Here is a 13,392-nt window from a genome sequence, read left to right as displayed (position 1 = left end):
GAGCGCGGCCCGGCCCCCCCCCGGCCCCCCCCCGGCCCCCCCAGCCCGGCCCGGCCCGGCCCGGATCGATGCGGGGATCAATGGGGCCGCTTTGATCCACCGGCCCCGGCAGGATAACGAGGGGCCGCCCCCGGCCGGGGGGGGGGGGGAGAAAAGATGGGGGGGGGGAGAGGATGGGGGGGGGGAGAAGTGGGGGGGGGCGACCCCCGCCGCCTATGCCAGCGTGGCCGGTGTGCCCCGGTGGGGGCAAGGGGGTCCCCACGCGTGGCACAGGTGTGCAAGGGCGTGCAAAGGTGGGAGCGTGTGCGTAGGGTCCTGCAACGCCGGGCACGGGCGTGCAAGGGCGTGCAAAGGTGGGAGCGTGTGCGTAGGGTCCTGCAACGCCGGGCATGGGCGTTCAAGGGCGTGCAAAGGTGGGAGCGTGTGCGCAGGGTCCTGCAACGCCGGGCACGGGCTTTCAAGGCCGTGCAACGCCAGGGACGGGCATGCAGAATCCTGCAACACCGGGCATGGGTGTGCAAGGCCATGCAACGCCAGGGATGGGTGTACAGAGTCCTGCAACGCCGGGCATAGGCGTGCAAGGGCATGCAAAGCCGGGCACGCGTGCGCAGGGTCCTGCAATGCCAGGCACAGGTGTGCAAGGGCGTGCAAAGCTGTGTGTGCGTGTGCGCGCAGGGTCCTGCAACGCCAGGCACGGATGTGCACGGCCGTGCAAAGCCGGGCACGTGCATGCAGGGTCCTGCAATGCCGGGCACGGGTGTGCAAGGGCGTGCAAAGCCAGGCGCATGTGTGCAGGGTCCTGCAACGCTGGGCACGGGCGTGCAAGGGCATGCAAAGGCGGGCACGCGTGTGCGTAGGGTCCTGCAACACCGGGCACGGGCGTGCAAGGCCGTGCAACGCCGGGGACGGGTGTGTAATGCCGTGCGATGCCGAGCGCGCCGGAGCTGCACCGTGCATGGGCGTGCAAAGATAGACACGTGTGTGTGCGCGCCCGTGAGCACGGGGTCGATTTTGGCTCCGAGCCGTGGGTGCCCCTGTAGCACCCGTATAGAACTACGCAGCCCCGCCGTATAGAGCTATGCGGCCCCGGTACGTATAGATACGCATCCCCACCATATGGATGTATACAGCCCCACCGCGCAGCGGTACGCAGCCCCCGCTATGCGCCGATACGCAGCCCCGCTCCACGGCCGTGTACAGCCCCGCGACGTGCAGATATACAGCCCCACCGTATAGCGGTATACGGCCCCGCCAGGCGAGCCCGCACGGCCGGAGCTCTGCAGGGACGCGGCGACACCGGCACCGGCACGAGGGGTCCGTACGGCGTGTCTGTAGGGGAAATGCAGCAGTATATACTGAACAGGACGAGCAGCCTGTACGTGCCGCGTATTATCACACGCTCTGTAAATATAGATATCAGTATAGAAACAGCATCAGCCTATAGAGGAAGCTTGCCTATATAAATATATTTTTTTAAGGGGACGATGACGGTAAATGCCCACAGCAGCTATACATCCCTCTATAGAGGACACCGACTCTCTGTAGTGCCTCTGCCTGCGCTCTGAATAAACAGCATAAATAGAGATATCGCTATAGGAGTCGTACCCTATAGCTATTTGCAGAGGAACAACATCCCACGGGCAGCACAAGCGCCGTGCCTATATGTGCCGTGCAAACACACCGAGGTGAGAGAGCGTAGCCGGTACCACACGTCCCCGTATAGCCACAATATTTATATAATGCATCTATAGGTATTTCTGCAGAAACAACAGCCGAGAGCCAGGAGATCTGTGCAGGAAACGTGTCCCCTATATAATTCAGCCGTAGCCAGCTGCGGGAGCAGAGCAGCCGCTGTATGTTGGGTCCATATGAGATGCGTCCATATAGACAGCTTAAGTGTAGACGTTGATATAACCCCCCAATCCTATAGGGACGGCTACAGAGGGAATATCCCGTCCCCTATATATGTACGTGCCGGCTGTTAGGGCACCGGCATCGATGCAGGAGCCCCCGTCTCTACATTTTCCCGCAAAGGCAGCGTACGCCCCGTATAGGTGTCTCTATACTGTGGCCGCCGGGATGCGCCTACATCGAGGGCTGCTGCTCCAGCTCGGTTGCAGCATCCTACGGCCGGCGGCAGGGACACGTCCCTGCGGACCCTATGGAGCCGACGGGGACGGGAGCGTGTCCGTATGGACAGGGAATAGGGGCTGGTGACGGCGATAGGAGTGTGTCCATACATACCGTGCATAGGGGAACGTGACAGCGACAGCCGCGTGTCCGTACAGACCGTGCGCAGGGAACAGGGATGGCGACAGCGGTGTGTCCATATGTACCGTGCATAGGGGACGGTGGTAGCAGCGCGTCCGTGCAGACCACGCATAGGGGACGAGGCTACGGGCTGTGCATAGGGGCTGGTGATAGCAGCGTGCCATACGTACCGTGCATAAGGGGTGCAGACAGCGACAGCAGTGGGTCCGTACGGACGGTGCATAGGGGATGGGGGGACTGTATGGATGGTGCATAGGGGATGGGGGGACTGTACGGATGGTGCATAGGGGATGGGGGGACCGTATGGACGGTGCATAGGGGATGGGGGGACTGTACAGACTGTGCATAGGGGATGGGGGGATGGTATGGACGGTGCGTAGGGGATGAGGGGATGGTATGGACTGTGCACAGGGGATGGGAGGATCGTACGGACGGTGCATAGGGGATGAGGGGACGGTATGGACGGTGCATAGGGGATGGGGGGACTGTACAGACTGTGCATAGGGGATGGGGGGACGGTATGGACGGTGCGTAGGGGATGGGGGGACTGTATGGACGGTGCGTAGGGGATGAGGGGACAGTATGGACGGTGCAGAGGGGATGGGAGGATCGTACGGACGGTGCATAGGGGATGAGGGGACGGTATGGACGGTGTGTAGGGGATGGGGGGACTGTACAGACTGTGCATAGGGGATGGGGGGACCGTATGGACGGTGCATAGGGGATGGGGGGACAGTATGGACGGTGCGTAGGGGATGGGGGGACTGTACAGACCATGCATAGGAGATGGGGAGACCGTATGGATGGTGCATAGGGGATGAGGGGACGGTATGGACGGTGTGTAGGGGATGAGGGGACAGTATGGACGGTGTGTAGGGGATGGGGGGACCGTATGGATGGTGCATAGGGGATGCGGGGACTGTACAGACTGTGCGTAGGGGATGGGGGGACCGTATGGACGGTGCGTAGGGGATGAGGGGACGGTATGGACAGTGTGTAGGGGATGGGGGGACCATATGGACGGTGCATAGGGGATGGGGGGACTGTACAGACCATGCATAGGGGATGGGGGGACCGTACGGACGGTGCATAGGGGATGGGGACGGCGCCAGCAGCGCGTCCATACGGCCCCTGCATAGGGGACGGGGGGGGGGGGGGGACGGGGGAACCATACGGCCCCAGGAGCGGGTCCCTATGGCGGCCTCGTGCCCTTGGGGTGGTGGCGGGGGGGGGGTCCTGGTCGGGGGGTTGGGGGAGGAAGAGGGGGGGGGGGGGGCTCGGGGGCCGCCACATCAAAGCGCTGCCGCCGCCGGGCGGATCCGGTCCCGCCGCGCCGCGAACACGCGTGGCCGGGGGCTGTTTGCGCTCGGCGGCTCCCGGGAGAGTTGGGGGGGGGGGGGCGAAAGGGGGGGGGTGGGGGTGGTGAGAGCGGGGGGGGGGGCGGGGCCGCCGTAATTAGCCATTACCGGGTGATTAATGCGGCGGGGCGACGCCTGCACGCGTGGGGCGGAGGGGGGTGGGGGGGTGTGTGTGTGCACACGCGTGTGCAGGGGAGAGCCGTGGGGGGGGGGGGGCTCAGCGCTGACCCCCATTAGGACCCCCCCCCCAACCCGGCAGAGGCCGTTTAAGGTGCTAATTAACCCAAGTGGCCGGCGGGGTGTTAATGACAGCGGGCAGGCGCCCCCTCGCACACGCGTGTGCGCACACGTACGCACACGTGCGGCCGGACCCCACCCGCGACACCTACACGTGTGAGAACCAGACACCCCCCCCCCCACCCCCCCACGCCGTGCACGGCACCGAGCCGCGCACGCGAGCGTGCGACACGACGGGGCGACCCCTCGACCCCTGGCCGCCAGCCGGGCCCATACGTCCCCGTAGGGTCCATACGTCCCCGTAGGGTCCACGGCCGTCACGGACCCCTCGCCACCCCCCGCAGCCCCCCCGGGGGGGGGGGGGGGTCCCCTCGGCCGCGAGATGGAGAATTCCCGGTTGCGCCGCGGTGCCGCCGCCGGCCCCGGCTCCATATTTCTTCATTTGGAGCCACTTTATTCCTGACGCCACTTTTATTTAAGCGTTTCGCGTGTGCGGCCCGACACGCCGCCGCCGCGGAGGGGGGGAACCGGAGCGTGTGACCCCCCCCCCCCAGCACCCAGGGGGACCCGCGCCCTTCGCTCACACGCCGGCGGCTCGTTCGTGTCGCGGGGGGGGGCAAAAAGTGGGGAGGGGGACGGCGGGTGGGTGGCGGAGGTGCAAAGGGCAAGCGGCGCAAAGCCAAGATGCCGGCGTAAAGCCGAAGCGCCGGTGCGAAGCCGCGGAGGTGTAAAGCCGAGAAACCGGAGCAAGATGCCGGCGCGACGCCGGGATGCCGGCGTAAAGGCACGTTGACGACGCGCGGCCAAAATGCCGGTGTAAAGCCGAGGCGCCGACGCGAAGCCAAGATGCCGGCGCAAGGCCGAGACGCCGGCGTAAAGGCAAAGCGCTGGGGCAAAGCCGCAGCGGCCATGCGAAACCAAAGCGCCGGCGCGAGGCCAAGAGGACGGGGTAAAGCCAAGGTGCCGGTGCGTAAGCAAGATGCCGGTGTAAAGCCGAAGCACCGGTGCAAAGCCGCGGTGGTGGTGCAAAGCAAAAGGCGGTGCAGGGCCAAGATGCCGGCGTAAAGCCGAGACGCCGGCGCAAAGACAAGATGCCGGTGTAACACCGAGATGCTGGTGCAAAGACAAGATGCCGGTGCACCACCGAGATGCCGGTGCAAAGACAAGATGCCGATGCAACACCGAGATGCTGGTGCAAAGACAAGATGCCAGTGTAACACCGAGATGCCGGTGCACCACCGAGATGGTGGTGCAACACCGAGATGGTGGTGCAACACTGAGATGCCGGTGCACCACCGAGTTGCCGGTGCAACACCGAGATGCCGGTGCACCGATGAGATGCCGGTGCAACACCGAGATGCTGGTGCAACACCAAGATGCCGGTGCAACACCGAGATGCCGGTGCAACACCGAAAAGCCGGTGCACCACCGAGATGTCGGTGCGCCGACGAGGTGCTGGCTGGGGGGAGCAGGGCACCGACTATTTTGGGGTACAGGGTGGAGGGGGCTCCGGCAGCGCCGCGGTGCCGGCTGTTGACACGGCACCGATTTGGTCACCGGAGGCGGTGGAGGGGCGAGTGGCCGTGGCAATGCTCAAGGCTGGGGTGGGGGGTAGCAGGGGTGCCGGCGGGTGCCAGAACCGTCCCGGTGGTGCCAGAGGGTCCCGGTGATGCCGTGGGTGCCGGAGGGGGGGGGAGGGCGCGTCGCGGAGGGTAACGCCAAAAGCCGGGCGCTAATTCCCAGCATCGATCAGGCGGGATGAGAGCAATAAATTATTGTGACAAGATGCAACTCTCGCGCCGATCGATCGGGCGCTGGGCGGCCGCGCACCGGCTCCAGCGCCGGCACCGGCACCGGCATCGGCACGGCGGCCCCGCGAGCGTTGGGGCATCGTCCCTCCCCCCCCACCCCCCCCCGCGGGGTCGAGAGGGGCAAAGACTTTTGGGGGCGCGGCGGGCGCGTGCGAGCGCGTGCGGGGCGCGCGTGCGAGGGCACGGCGGAGCGGGCGTGCGAGGGGAAGGCGGCGCGGGCGTGCGAGGGTGCGCGGAGCACACGTCTACGGGCTGCAGTCGCGTGGAGCGCGCGTGCAGGGGCGCGCGGAGCACACGCGCGAAGGCCCGCGGGGCACGTATGCCCAGGCGTGCCGAGCGCACGCGTCGAGGTGCGCGGAGCGCGCGTGCCCGGGCGTGCAAGGCGCGGGCGTTACGGGCGCGCAGAGCGCACGTGCGTGAACACGGGCAAGGGCGAGCAGAGCGCGGGCGTGAGGGTGCGCAGAGCGCGCGTGCCCGGGCGTGCGGCGCACGTGCGTATGGGTGCGCAGAGCACACGCACGCGAGGGCGCGCGGGCGCGCGACACGCGTGTGCCGGCTCGCTGCCGCGCGGGGAGGGCTGTGGGTGCGCAAGCCCGTGTCGGCACGCGGAGGGATGCGTGCGATCGCACGCGTGAGCCCCCCCCCCCCCCCCGCCAACCGCCCAGCAGTTCGGGGTCCCTCACCCCCCCCTCTTGACGCAGCCCCCCCCCAGCATGTCGGGCTCTGAGTCCCCCCAGGGTTTTGGGCTCAAACCAGCTTATTTTGGGTCAATGGGGAGGCCCAGCCGCTCCCAACCGCCCCCCCCCCAACCCTCCCCAGTCCGTGTCACTGGTGGAGCTGGGGGGGGGGGGTGCAGACCCGGCAGCACACGCATCGCACGCTCGGCGGGGGGGGGGGGGATGCGTGTGCACACGCGTGTGTCCCCTGCATGCAGCAGCACTGAGCCCCCCCCCGCCCCCCCAACACTCTGCACCCCGGTCACGCGTCGCGCCCTGCGCCGCATTGTGCAGCCCCCCCGCACCCCCCCACTGTAGGGCTGGGGGGGCTGTAGGGCTGGGGGTCTATAGGGTTTTGGGGTCTGTAGGTTCTGGGGTCTTTGGGGCTGGGGGTCGGGGGGGCCGTAGGGCCGTGGAGCCGTGAGTCTGGGGTCTGCGGGGACATATGGGGTCGGGGGGGGGGGGGTCTGTAGGGGTATACGGAGTCTGCGCGCTATGGGGTCTGTGGTGCCTATGGGGCATAATGGGGTTGGGGGGGGTCTGTAGGGGTCTGGGGGGTCTGTAGGGTCTGGGGGGGTGTATGGGATCGGTGGGGTCTGTGGGGCCGGGGGGTCTCCAGGGTCTATAAGGGTCTATAGGGTTGGGGATCTATGGGGTTTGTAGAGGTCTATGGGGTCGGGGGATCGTATGGGGTCTATAGGGTCGGGGGAGCATGTGGGGTCTATAGGGTCAGGGGAGCGTGTGGGGTCTATGGGGTTGGGGGAGCGTGTGGGGTCTATGGGGTCGGGGGAGTGTGTGGGGTCTGTGGGGTCGGGGGAGCGTATGGGGTCTATAGGGTCAGGGGAGCGTGTGGGGTCTATAGGGTCGGGGGAGCGTGTGGGGTCTGTGGGGTCGGGGGAGCGTGTGGGGTCTGTGGGGTCGGGGGAGCGTATGGGGTCTATGGGGTCAGGGGAGCGTGTGGGGTCTATGGGGTCGGGGGAGCGTATGGGGTGGGGGGGTGTACAGGGACCGGGGGCTTCGGGGACTCTGGGGGCTGCGGGGGCCGCGGGCGCTGATGGATTCTCGCACTTGTCTCTTAATCTCCGGCGCCGATCGATTCGCTATTTCCCTTTGTTGCCAGAAACTTCGATCCTGGCCGGGGCCGGGGGCCGGGGGCCGGGGAATGGGGCGGGGGGGTTGGGGGGTTGTTGGGGGGGGGGGGGGCCCGGCCGGGGGGCACCCGGGCGGAGCCGCCCCGAGGCCGCGGCGATGGGCGCTGGGGGGGACGCGGGGACCGGCCCGTCAGGAAACTTCGCAACTCACCGCGGGGCGGCTCCGCATCGGGCCGGGATCCGTTTGGGGGAACCGGGAACCGGGATCGGGACCGGGATCGGGATCGGGACCGGGATGTTCCGCTGCTTCTGCCGGTACCCGCGGGCTCGGAGCTCTCCTAGAAGGTCCGTCGCATCCGCACCGGGAGAGGGAGGGAGGGGGGGGGAAAAAACGGGGATGGAGCCGGGACACCGGGGATGGAGGGATGAGGGATGGAGGGAGCGGGGATGGAGGGATTCGGGATGGAAGGAGCGGGATAGAGGGAGCGGGGATGGAGGGACCGGGATAGAGGGACCGGGGATGGAGGGAGCGGGGATGGAAGTACCGGGATGGAGGGATCCGGGATGGAGGGACCGGGGGCAGCGGGGATTGAAGGATCCGGGATGGAGAGACCGGGGATGGAGGGATACGGGGATGGAGGGACCGGGGCAGCGGGGATGGAGGGAGCGGGGATGGAGGGATCCGGGATGGAAGGACCGGGATGGAAGGACCGGGGATGGAGGGATTCGGGATGGAAGGACCGGGATGGAGAGACCGGGGATGGAGAGACCGGGGATGGAGGGATCCGGGATGGAGGGACCGGGATGGAGGGACCGGGATGGAGGGACCGGGGATGGAGAGACCGGGGATGGAGGGATCCGGGATGGAGGGACCGGGATGGAGGGACCGGGGATGGAGAGACCGGGGATGGAGGGATCCGGGATGGAGGGACCGGGATGGAGAGATCCGGGCTGGAGGGACCGGGGCGGCAGGGATGGAGGGACCGGGAATGGAAGGATTCGGGCTGGAGGGATCCGGGCTGGAGGGAGCGGGATGGTGGGGAGAGGGATGAGCGGGGCCGGCCGGAGGAGTGCGGGAAAGGAGCGGGGATGGAGGGAGCGGGGCCGGGAGGGTGGGAGTCGGGGGGTCCGGGGTGGGAAGGAGCCGGGGCGGGGGGGGGTCTGCAGGGGAGCGAGGTCGGAGGGAGCGGGGCAGCGGCGGCGGCGGGTGCGGGAAGGGAAAGGCGGCGGCGGAGCGGGGCAGGGGCCGGGAGGAGAGAGGGAAGGAGGGATGGAGGAGGAGAGAGGGAAGGAGGGATGGAGGAGGAGAGAGGGAAGGAGGGAGCGGGGCAGGGGAGGAGAGAGGGACGGGGCAGAGGAGGAGGAGGAGGAGGAGGGAGGGAAGGAGGGATGGAGGAGGAGAGGAGGGATGGAGGGAGCGGGGCAGGGGTGGAGGAGGGATGCGGGGATGGAGGGAGCAGAGGAAAGGGGGATGGAGGGGGAGAGGAGGGAGCAGCGCGGAGGAGGGATGCGGGGATTCAAGGATGGAGGGAGCGGGAAAGGGGTGGAGGAGGGATGCGGGGATGGAGGGATGTGGGGATGGAGGGAATGTGGGGATGGAGGGGTGTGGGGATGGAGGGATGTGGTGGCGGAGAGATGTGGGGATGGGGGATGCGGGGACACGGGGAGCGGGGACGGAGGGATGCGGGGACGGAGAGAGGCAGGGATGGAGGGATGTGGGGACGGAGGGATGCAGGGACGGGGAAAGCGGGGATAGAAGGATGCGGGGATGCAGGGAGGAGGGACGGAGGGATACAGGGACGGAGGGATGCGGGGACAGAGGGATGCGGGGATGGAGGGATACGGGGACGGAGGGATGCGGGGACGGAGGGATGCGGGGACGGAGGGATACAGGGACGGAGGGATGCGGGGACGGAGGGATGCGGGGACTGAGGGAGCGGGGCGGCGGTGGCGGCGCGGGGTTTAAGTAGCGGCCGAGCGGGGCCGGCGGATCGATGGATATAATTTTCCTCAAACTCGGAAAATAAAGTTCATCGCTGATCAAATTTGAAAACAGATGTCGCGGCGCGGCCCTAAATGGGCTTCGATCCGGGGGGGGGGGGGGGGAGGAACGGGAGGCGCCGGTGGCACCCCGGGACCCCCCGGACCCCCGGGACGTCGTCCCGCCGAGGGGTGCGAGGGACGTGTGAGGAGCGTGCAAGGGGTGAGCACGGCGGCCCCAGGTGTGAACGGCATCCTCAGTGCACACGCGTGTGCGCAGGCAGGCGTGAGGGCTGCGGGCAGACCGGCTGTGGCGGTGCTCTTGCACACACGCGTGCAAACGTGCGTGCAACGAGGGAGATGCTGCCCGACGTTTGAGCTGCGTGCGCCCAGCGGAGAGCGAGGCCGTGACACACGCGTGCCGCGACACACGCAGACGAGCGTGGCCTTGCACACACAACAAGCGTGCGCGCGCGCACACGTGCAGCCTGTGAATTCCCCACGCCCGGCTTGCACGCAGGCGTGCCCCGGCGGCGGACGCGCACGAGGGGCCACGCGTGCCGGCAGCCTGCACGCCCGTGTGATCCCCGCACACGCGTGTGATCCCCGCACGCGCGCGTGATCCCCGCACGCGCGTCGCAGGCTGTCACGGCTGCGTCCCCCGGCAGGGGCCTCGTTAGCGGCGGTTAAACGAAGGGGCAGCGCGGGTGGGCTGGGGAGGGTGCAGGGGCCGAGGGGGGGGGGCACACGTGAGTGACACCCCACGTTTATGGGTCGGGGGGGGGGGGGCGTTTCCCACCCCAAAGCCTGGGTTTTGCTGGGGGGGGGGGGTGTCCTTTCCCACTCCAAACTTGGCAGAGGGCCCTCCCCCCAAAATTTGGGGTCTAGGCGACCCCTCCCACCACCATCTCAGGAGGGGGGGGGTCATGTTTGGGGTCTGGGGGAGACTTTTTACGCCCCAAATTCTGTAAGGGGGGGGGTCCCCCCACTCCGGGCCTGGGGGACCCCTTCCCATCCCGAACCTCGTGCTCACCAAGGGGTCCCCCCCCTTCTGGCTCTGGGGACACCCCCCCCCAGTCTCACCAGCCCCCCCCCCCCCTATTTCCCCAATTCTAGCTCTGGGGAGCCCCCTCCCACCCCAGCTGCAACAGACCCCCCGCCCCCCCATTTTGGGGATGGTGGGGAACACCTTCCCATTCCAAACTCGTTGGGGGGGGGGGTGTCCCCATTTTGGCTTTGGGGACCCCATCCCTGACCCCCATCTCACCAGGGGGTGCCCCCCCCCCATTTTGGCCTGGGGACCCCTCACCCACCCCCTCACATTCTCTCTCTGGGGACCCCCTCCCACCCTGACCCCATCTTTCCAGGGGTCTCCCCCCCCCCAATTTGCTCTCAGGGGTCGTCCCCCCCCAATTTGCTCTCAGGGGTCTCCCCCCTCAATTTGCTCTCAGGGGTCCCCCTCCCCAATTTCCTCTCAGGGGGTCCCCATTCCCAGCTTTCCCCCCCCCCCCCCCGCCACCTCCCCGCGGCCGGTCGGTGGTCCGCGCGCGGGGGTCCGGGGGCGGCGGGGGGGGGCGGGCGGGAGCCGCGTGTGTTTTCGTATCTGTCTGGTCTCCTGGAATTATGAAAAATACCCCCATCGACAGCGCGGCTCAGCTTCGATTACGGCAGATAGGACATGACAGCCCCCGATCAATAGCAGGCCCGTCCTATAAAGTGTCAAGTAATGAATCAATTTCGACTAAATTTTCCATTTTTCAGGGGCCGTTCGCAGAGAGAAGAATATCCTCTTTTGTAAAGATATTATTATCGATTGCGGCGGCAATTTGACATCAGGGGTAGTTAATTCCACTCAGAATAAAATTGAAAACACTTGAGAGCGGGAGAGAGGGAGAGACAAAGGAGAGAGGGACGGGGGAGGGGAGGGCGGGGGGGGGGGGAGCGGGGGGGGGCGGACGGACGGACATCGGGATGGACGGACGGCGGGATGGACGGACGGCGGGATGGGGCCGGGGGCGGCGGGATGGGGGGACGGAGGTGATGAAGGGGTGACGGAGGGATGAAGGAGGGATGCGGGGATCGGGGGGTGACGGTGGGATTAGGGGGGGATGGAGGGATAAGGGGGTCACCGGGAGATTAAGGGGCGATGGAGGGATAAGGGGGGTGTAAAGGGATAAAGGGGTGATATAGGGAAAAGGGGGTGATAAAGGGATAAGGGGGTGATAAAGGAATAAAGGGGTGATATAGGGATAAAGGGGTGATAAAGGGATAAAGGGGTGATATAGGGATAAGGGGGTGATATAGGGAAAAGGGGGTGATAAATGGATAAAGGGGTGATAAAGGGATAAAGGGTGATAAAGGGATAAGGGGGTGATATAGGGAAAAGGGGGTGATAAAGGAATAAAGGGGTGATATAGGGATAAGGGGGTGATATAGGGAAAAGGGGGTGATAAAGGGATAAAGGGGTGATAAAGGGATAAGGGGGTGATATAGGGATAAGGGGCTGATAAAGGGATAAAGGGGTGATATAGGGAAAAGGGGGTGATATAGGGATAAAGGGGTGATATAGGGAAAAGGGTGTGATATAGGGATAAAGGGGTGATAAAGGGATAAGGGGGTGATAAAGGGATAAAGGGGTGATAAAGGGATAAGGGGGTGATATAGGGATAAGGGGGTGATAAAGGGATAAAGGGGTGATATAGGGAAAAGGGGGTGATATAGGGATAAAGGGGGTGATATAGGATAAAGGGGTGATATAGGGATAAGGGGGGTATAAAGGGATAAAGGGGTGATACAGGGATAAGGGGGTGATGATATAGGGATAAGGGGTGATGATATAGGGATAAGGGGGTGATATAGGGATAATGGGGTGATATAGGGATAAGGGGGTGGAGGGTGGGATTGGGGTGATGAGGGTTTAAGGGATGACGGCGGGATGAAGGCATTAAGGGGTGATACGGGGGTGAGGGGGAGATGGGGAGATAAGGGGCGATGCGGGAATAAAGGGGCGACGGAGGCATAAGGGGGTGACGGAGGGATTAAGAGGTGGTGGGGGAAAAGGGTTTAGAAAAAGGATAAAGGGGGGATAAAGGGGTGATGGAGGGATTGGGGGTGATAGAGGGATGGGGGGGTGACAGAGAGATAAGGGGGTGACAGAGAGATAAGGGGCTGATGGAGGGATGAGGAGGTGATAAAGGGAGAAGGGGCGATGGGGACGTTAAGGGGTGACGGAGGGATGAGGGGGGACATCGGGCTGACGGGTGGATGGGGATAAACCGGCTCGGAGGGAGAGGGACAGACGGACGGGTGGACGGACGGAGGGATGGACAAGAGGGGTGGGAAGCTGGGGGGGGGGGGGGCTTGCAGCGATGAGGGGGACAGGCAGCACCAGGCAGGACAGAAGGATGCGGGGGGCAAGACTGGAGACCCCTGGAATGGGGGGGGACACATCTCTGGCCTTGGGCTGTCCTCGTCACCGGGGGGGGGGGGGGGGGGCATGTCCCATGTCCGCGGTGACCCCCAGGCCACTGTCACCGGTGGGAATTCGCCCACCCATCACCCACCCCTGCGACACATCCCTCCCCACGGGACGGACACGGGGATGGACAGAGGGATGGGACGGGATGGGATGGCTCCGGATGTCCCCGGGGGGGGGGGGGGTGGGTGGGATGGGGGGGGGAGCCTCCCCCAGCCCGTGTCTGTGTGCACATGCGTGTGCTGCCGTGTAACTGCATGTGTGCAAGGCCTGCGTGTGTGATCACGCGTGGGCTTCCCCCCTGGCCGTGTCCCTGGTGGGACCCCCGGCTGCAGTGGGAAAGGGGGGGGCACCTCCAGCAGCCCCAGCCATGGGGGGGGGGTCTCTTAGAGTGGGGAGGGGGGCTATCCGGACCCCATCCAGCTGCTCCCCGTGCTGGGATGCCCACCGGCA

The sequence above is a fragment of the Buteo buteo genome, chromosome 31, assembly GCF_964188355.1.
Source record: "Buteo buteo chromosome 31, bButBut1.hap1.1, whole genome shotgun sequence".
Classification (NCBI taxonomy): domain Eukaryota; kingdom Metazoa; phylum Chordata; class Aves; order Accipitriformes; family Accipitridae; genus Buteo; species Buteo buteo.
This window is presented reverse-complemented; position numbering follows the sequence as displayed.